The following is an 8,084-nucleotide window of genomic DNA, read 5'->3' as shown; positions in this document are numbered from 1 at the left end:
CCACATAGAAGAGGCACACCAGCCTGTGTGATCATGAGGTGTTGATAGGATCAGGTATCAGGCATCAAAGGCCCAGAACAAAAAAACATCATTGTGAATGAGGGGAAGTGCGGAGTGGAGACCCAAAACTCATCTGTAGGCAATTGGACATCACCTTGCAGAAGGGTCTCAGGGAGGAGACAACCAGTCAGGGTGCAATATAGCACCAATGAAGCATACAACTTTCCTCTAGTTCTTTAATGCTTCCTCGCCCCCACTATCATGATCCCAATTCTACCTTACAAGTTTGGCTAGACCAGAGAAGGTACACTGGTACAGATAGGAACTGGAAACCCAGGGGATCCAGGATAGATGAACCCCTTCAGGACCAGTGGTGAGAGTGGCGATACCGGGAGGGTGGAGGGAAGTTGGGGTAAGAAGGGGGAACCGATTACAAGGATCTACATATAACCTCCTCCCTGGGGGACGGACAACAGAAAAGTGGGTGAAGGGAGATGTCGGACAGTGTAAGATATGACAAAATAATAATTTATAAATTTTCAAGGGTTCATGAGGGAGGGTGAAAAATGAGCTGATGTTAAGGGCTCAAGTAGAAAGCAAATGTTTTGAGAATGATGATGGCAACAAATGTGCTTGACACAATGGATGGATGGATGTATTGTTTTAACAATTGTACGAGCCCCAATAAAATGATTTTTTTTAAAGAAAGAGGGCTCTGGTAAATACCGATCCTCAAACAACCCACTCCCTTAAGGTCGCTGCTAACTCTTAGTGATACTAGAACCCGAGAAACAATTTCAATAACATTCTAAGATAAATGGCCATAACTAATTTTCTCTGATCAGTTTTACTCTGTCCGGTTTTATGTTCCACTCAGATTCGTCATTTACATTCGTGATGCCATCTGCCACTGGGCTACAATAGCCCTGGAAGTCCCAGTCTGTCCGTTTCATGCATTTGACAGCCATATCAGCTTATCCCGAGAAGCTGGCTTGGTGCTTTTGACTGAGGTTCTAAAACTGGGCTTGGTCTTTCCTTCCAGAAGATCCATCCTCTAGGCCAGCCATCAAAGCTGATGCCTGTCCTAAGAACATTCAGCAACAGCCTCATTCTTCATTAGACATCTGTCTTGGCTTCTAACAGAAGCCTGTGCTGTTCTCACAGATGCAGCACAAATGGATATATTTAAGGACCATTTTATCGTATCCCTTCTAGAAGGCCGAATTCAGAGCCTCAGCCCGAGGAGAAGGCTTTCCCTCTCTGTCAGCTCTGGAGAAGATTCTTGTCTGTTCAGCTCCTGGTTCCTGGCTCCTTGGAAGTCTCCATGTGTCTTGTAATGTATCTTACCACATCTCTACTCCACTCGTTTGTTTAATCTCCTTTATATCTCAAAAGAGATCCACCTAACACACCCCACACTAATCTGGCTTTATCAGTAACAAAGACAAACAACCCATGCCCAAGTGAGCTTATAACCACAGGCATAAAAGGTAAGAATTACAACACATATGAGGGGGTACCCCCCAAAAGAAACTGGAAAAAAGCTCCGCTGGGTAGAGCTTTCATAGGATGCGTTTTTCCCAGGGGCCGAGCAAGAATGGAAGCGCAGATTTGACAAATGTATTAAGTGTGATGGAGACTACTTTGAAGGTGATAAGATTGTTTTACATTAAAAAAATTAAATTCATAGCTTTGAAAAAAGATTATATTGTTGTTTTTTAAGTACCCCCTTCTATTTTGATGGGACACAATTCAATTCGTAACATTCTGCTCTTTAGTCTCCACAAATCCATGTCCTTCTCAATGTAAGACTCCATTACATCATCCCCAAAGTCTTAAATTGACTCTAAAGGAAAAAAAACCCTGTCTTCTAAATCAAATATGGTTGAGACTTGAGGTGTATTCCATCCTTGGGCAAAATTCCTCTTCATCGATGCATCTGGCAAATGTAGACTATGAGTTATGTTTCCAAAGAACAATGGCACAAGGCACACCTTTCCATTACAAATGGGAGAAATTGAAGGAAAAGATGAGATAAGGGATACCAAGCAATTCCACAAGCCAGAAGAACAATTTGCATGATTAGCTCTCACGGTTTGGAAATAATTAGTCTATTCTCTGAGACCAATGGCCCTGCCCTCCAGACTGCAGGTGTTGCCCAATACCTTACAGGTAGCCCCACACTCCAGACTGTAGTTAATGAAGATCCAGCTCTTTGAAACCTTGGAGGCTGTGACCCCACCCTCTGAAACCAAGAAGGCTGTTTCCCAGACTCCTTCCAATAATTCTCCCAACCTCTAAGCTGCTTCAGGGAGGGTCTTTTTCTTTTCTTGAAGAACAGCAGATGTAGCACTGTTAGCCTGTTTCCTGCCAGAGATTTCCAAGAGGCAGACAGCATTCTCTCATTATTTCTCTGTTCCCTTCCGTTTAAGTTGATGAGTTTTCTTGCATGGTAGTTGGCTGGTTCCAGGCTTAATCTCTTAACAAAGGAATATGTAAACATGCCCCAGATGGACTTAAAAATGGCCTGTGCAAAATGTCTTGGTTCCTAAAATCATCAGAAATAAGTGTTTTCCGATTGTCTTAGGCGACCCCTGTGAAAGGGTCATTCGACCCCCAAAGGTGTCACAACCCACAGGTTGAGAACACTGTTTTAGAGCCTCACCACAGACACATTTAAGGTCCACATTTCCTTCTGAGCCTTTGGAGTCTGTAGTTCTACCAACAGTTTCTTCAAGGCAACCCAGGCTTTTACTACCCTGTTTCCCTGAAAATAAGACCATGTCATATTAATTTTTACTCCCAAAGATGCGCTAGGTCTTATTTTCAGGGGATATCTTATTTCTCCATGAAGAAGAATAGAGTACACATTTATTATTATATTAAAAGAGACCTCGCACTTCCTGTCTGCTCTGGCTGCACTGCCGCCAACAGTGAGCTGCATGGCAGCGCCCGCAGCTACGGTACAGAGTCCAGAGTTATGGTAGCTTTGGGGGGGCCTTATTTTCTGGGAGGTCTTATTTTCAGGGGGGATGCCTTATGTTTCAGCGAGAGGCAAGACTGTAAGTAGATCTTATTTTCGGGGGATGTCATACTTTCGGGGAAACACGGTATTAGGTACCTTAAGACTCTTCCAGTGGAAAACATTACTCTTTACCCAATTCTAAAACCACTCCCACATTTGAGTATTTGGTAGAGTAAAAGCCACTCTACTGGTACCCAGTTCAATTCTTAACACCCAGCACTGTCCAAGGGAACTTTGGGGGCAAAGATGGAAAGGTTTTGTGTCTATGCTAGCTAATAGAGTAGCCACTAGCTGCAAGTGGCTATTGAGCACTTGAAATGTGACCAGGATGATCAAGGAACCAAATGGTAAAGTTTACTTAATTTCAATGAATTCAAACTTAAGTTAAATAGGCACACGTGGCTCCATCTGTAATTTATAGCAGGGAGCTTTAGCGAATCATGAAAAGAGAGTAGAGAGCATGTATGGAAAGACAATGGGTATCTTTCTGGTTTCGTTATTATTGCAGTAACTCAAAGTATCAAAATAGAGGCAAGTGGAATATCCTAGTCAGGAATATAGTACATCAGTGAATTGACCCACCTGTAACTACACCCTTAGTCTATGATGACACTGAACCCTAGAAAGCATGACCAGAGAAGGCCTCGATAAATCTACAAGGTGCTACAATCTGACCTATGCAGAGTGTGCTAGAATCACTCCCCAACAACAGCAGTATTTTAAATCTTCCTTAGGATGATTTGTTGGCCCTGACACATGAGAGTGAACCACGTCATCACCCTGCTTGAAAAGCTTTCGGGTGTCATAGCATAACACTTTACCTAGACAATGTTAATCTACAGGAACCTGAAGAACTAGAGAGTTCCTGGCTACCCCTACTGACCATTTTGACCAGGTTCACAGTAGTTGGTCCCCGATAGAATGGGGAGGCAGGGAGAATGTAGCAATTTAACAAACCAGTTGAGACCAAAGGACTCCCTGAATCTTAAACCTTGACATACTGTTTATCCTTTGAACTTCGATGATTCCACGAACTCACCCTTTAGGGAATTAAATATAATAAATATAATATCATTTATTGTTGAATTAATTGAGGATGTACAGAGAAAATGCACACTCATATGCATTGTTATTTAAAATGAATATAAAACATACCTATCATACCTCATTGGTTACCCGTTCTACTCCCATAAAGGGTGGCCAGGAGTCAAGATCAACTCGATGGCAAGTGAGTTATCATATCTAATTATTTTGAACTGCCTTGGCTGTGACGCCACACTGCATGGTCAAGAAATGAGGGAATGTGTGACCAACTAGGTTTAGGCACAAATGACCTCAGCAGTTTAATGATTGGGAATTTGGGGCCTAATTCTGGATAGGTCACATTCAAAAGAGGTGTTACTAAGTCAGACACAAAAGGGCCGATCAATAGAGAAAGGCATAAAGGCCATTGTTCATTAGTGCTTACCAGAGGAGAGTGGAAGCCCTGGTGGCATTGCGGGGTGTTGGCCTGCCAACTGCAAAAAGTCTGAGGTTCAAATCTACTAGCTGCTCTATGGGGAAAAGATGAGGCTGTCTGCTCCCATAAAGATGGACAGCCTCAGAAACCATACAGAGGGTACTGTGAGTGAAAATGGACTGGATGACAATGGGGTGGGTTGGGTTTTTTTGATGGGGTGGAGAGAGATGGAGAGTGTGTTGGTGCTAGTGGTGTGTTGCTTCAGCACCAGAGTTCTTTTAACGGACAATGGAAAAATGTTGGAAATGGAGAGTGGTTATAATTGCACAAACTGGGAACATTGACCTGTACAGGTAGAAATGGGTGATAGGTTTTGTTGCACATATAAGATAATGGCTTTTTTTTTTTAATTAAAAAGTGAGAGAGAGAGAGAGCTATCAGAAAAAATTAGGACAGAAAGGAGCCGTCACCTTGGCAGCATTAGTAACCAGGGCAACATACAGTGGTTTCTGACAGCGACAAAGGAAGGTCACCGAACACTAGGGATCCTCGCTTCTCTGCCCGAGGAGGAGCCAGGAACATGGAATTAACCTTTATCATTCTTCTGGTTTTGGCCCCCCCCCCACTTCTTTTCCCCACAATTGTCTGCCACCGAAAGACCCACATGCCAGGCAGACACAGGGAACGTTGGCAGGCCTTTTGGAAAGGACACACATTTAAAAAATCCATAAAAACAATGTGCATATTTAAATCCACTGGAGTCAACACAAATTCACGGAAAGGAACTCGAATGACAAATGCCATTGTTTAAGGACAATGGCAGTCTTCACTGTGAGAATTGCCTGCAATCAGGTGATTTCTGGCTAATCTTCTTCCAGATCTGGGCCTCTTCAATCTTGTTGTTAGGGGTGAATCCAACCCCTGCCCCTTGCTTTTTAAAAAAAATCATTTTATTAGGGGCTCATACAATTCTTATCACAATCCATACACACATCAATTGTGTAAAGCGCATTTGTACATTCATTGCCCTCATCATTCTCAAAACATTTCCTCTCCACTTAAGCCCCCGGCATTAGGTCCTCATTTTTCCCCTCCCTCCCCGCTCCCCCCTCCCTCATGAGCCCTTGATAATTTATAAATTGTTATTTTGTCATATCTTGCCCTGTCCGACATCTCCCTTCATCCACTTTTTGGTTGTCTGTCCCCCAGGGAGGAGGTCACATATAGTTCCTTGTAATCAGTTCCCTCTTTCCTACCCACTCTCCCTCTACCCTCCCAGTATCGCCACTCACACCACTGGTCCTGTAGGGCTCATCCACCCTGGTTTCCCTGTATTTCCAGTTCCTATCTGTACCAGTGTACATCCTCTGGTCTAGCCAGACTTGCAAGGTAGAATCCGTGTCATGATAGTGGGAGCGGGGAGGAAACATTTAGGAACTAGAGGAAAGTTGTATTTTTCATTGTTGTTACATTGCACCCTGACTGGCTCATCTCTTCCCCGAGACCCCTCTTCAAGGGGATCTCCAGTGGCCTACTAATGGGCTTTGGGTCTCCACTATACACTCCCCCCCATCATTCACTATGGTAAGATTTTTTGTTCTGATGATGCCTTATACCTGATCCCTTCAACACCTCATGGTTGCATAGGCTGGTGTGCTTCTTCCATGTGGGCTTTGTTGCTTCTGAGCTTGATGGCTGCTTGATTACCTTCAAGCCTTTAAAACCCCAGATGCTATACTTTTTGATATCTGGGCACCATCAGCTTTCTTCACCACATTTGCTTATGCACCCATTTGTCTTCAGTGATCCGTTCGACACCTCGTGATCACACAGGCTGATATGTTGTTCCATGTGGGCTTTGTTGCTTCTGAGCTAGATGGCCGCTTGTTTACCTTCAAGCTTTTAAGACCCCAGGTGCTATCTCTTTTGATAGCCGGGCACCATCAGGCCCCTTGCTTTTTATGTGTGCCTTCCTTGCCACTCCTGCTCAAAGCAACAAAAGGAGGCTCCGAAAACCAAATGACAGCGCCACTTGAGGCAAATGTAAATGATTAACATGACAGAGTTGTGTCTGAGAGTGAGTCATAGGCTCAAGTATATGACTTAGATGCTTCCTGGGCTGATTTATGAAGGAAGTACTTATTTTCAATTTTTTATCAAGCTGAGACTGAATAGCGAAAATTTTGGACTAGGGCAACTCAGACTCACTTAGGAGAACCTTGGATTGCTTCAAGTTACGAAGCAAATTTAATTCTTCGGGACAGAAAAGGAGCAAGGCCTGCCCTCTTCCATCTAAGCCCCTGGCTCTTCGGCCCATGCGATGATAATGAATACACTCCTTCAGGTCATCTGGAGGGTCCCACTGACCAATGCAGTTGACTCTAGTAATGCCCAGCCCTTGAGCTGCCACCACTGGACACAACAGCCTCCCGGAACCTGCGTTGCAGAATAGGAAAACACTGGCGGTTCACTTGTCTTCCTTCTGCTGTCGGTGAATGGCCAAAACAGGCCAATCAACACAGGGCAGCCACTCAGAGTGGTATTTAACCGACTTGCTGGAGGAAAAGCACACCATGCGTTTCTTTTTCTGGGTTTTTCTTAAGGCAGGTAAAGAGCAGGAGGAATCTTCTTTTCAGAGGGACAGACTACGTGTCCCGCTCAAGACCATCCACAGTAGCACTGGCTTTCTCATCATCAACACCAACACGCAAGGGCTCCTTTTTCAGAGAAACCCTTGCCGGGGGTTCAGCTGGTCGAGTTGGAGTGGCAACCAAAAGCGTGATCTGTCTGCGTCCTGGCAGAAGTTTAATAATTTGCTTTCCTTCCTCTTCAAAGCCAACATCCCAAATATGATCAGCCTTATTAAGAACCAGGTACTGTAGGTTTTATCAGAAGCCCTGCTGGCCTGGCGTTGTGGCTATGCCCTGGGCTGGCAGTTCGAAACCAATCAGTAGCTCCCCACGAGAAAGACTGGGCTTTCTACTCCCATAAAGAAAACTCACAAAGAGTCATCATTGACTCTCTGGTGGTGAGTTTGGTTTGGGGTTGGTTCCTCGTGGAGCCAAGAGCGTAGCAGTCAGGCATTGGGCTGCCAGCCCCAAAGCCAGCAGTGCCAAACCACCAGCTTTTCAACAGGAGAAAATCCTCAACAGGAGCCGTTTGGCCCTGTCTATCGGGTAGCTGTGAGTCAGAATGGACACAGCAGCAATGAGTTTGGGTTTGGTTTTTCCTCGTGGAAAGGAGCCTGGAGGCAAAGAGGGTGTATTCGAGCTTACATTTTGAGCACCTGCTTGCAGAAGGCAATGACAGCCCCATGTCCATTTGCAGAGCCCCCCCCCCCACCATGGATTAAGCCTCCGATGAAGTTCTCCCTTTCATTGATCTCGAATGAAGAGATCGTACAATGCAGTGGTTCTATCATATCAAGAAGGGCTGTGCTATCATCATCATAATCAACTTTGTAGCTGTTTTCCCTCTTCGGTGTTGATGTTCTTCCCAGTTTCCACCTTCCTCTTCTTCCACATCCTCAGGGAATCAATCCTCAACCCTTTGACCAGTAACCAGGGAGGTGAAGAGTCTTGCCCTCAAGCAGAACGAATT

General features: G+C 44.6%; 1 pseudogene; it reads right to left on the bottom strand.

The window, feature by feature from the left end:
• Window positions 1-5,310: 5,310 nt before the first annotated feature.
• Window positions 5,311-7,366, bottom strand: LOC101646638 (annotated as a pseudogene).
• Window positions 7,367-8,084: the final 718 nt, after the last annotated feature.

Source organism: Echinops telfairi, unplaced genomic scaffold, assembly GCF_000313985.2.
Source record: "Echinops telfairi isolate 266 unplaced genomic scaffold, ASM31398v2 ScPeMD7_20;HRSCAF=75, whole genome shotgun sequence".
Classification (NCBI taxonomy): Eukaryota; Metazoa; Chordata; class Mammalia; order Afrosoricida; family Tenrecidae; genus Echinops; species Echinops telfairi.
This window is presented reverse-complemented; position numbering and strand designations above follow the sequence as displayed.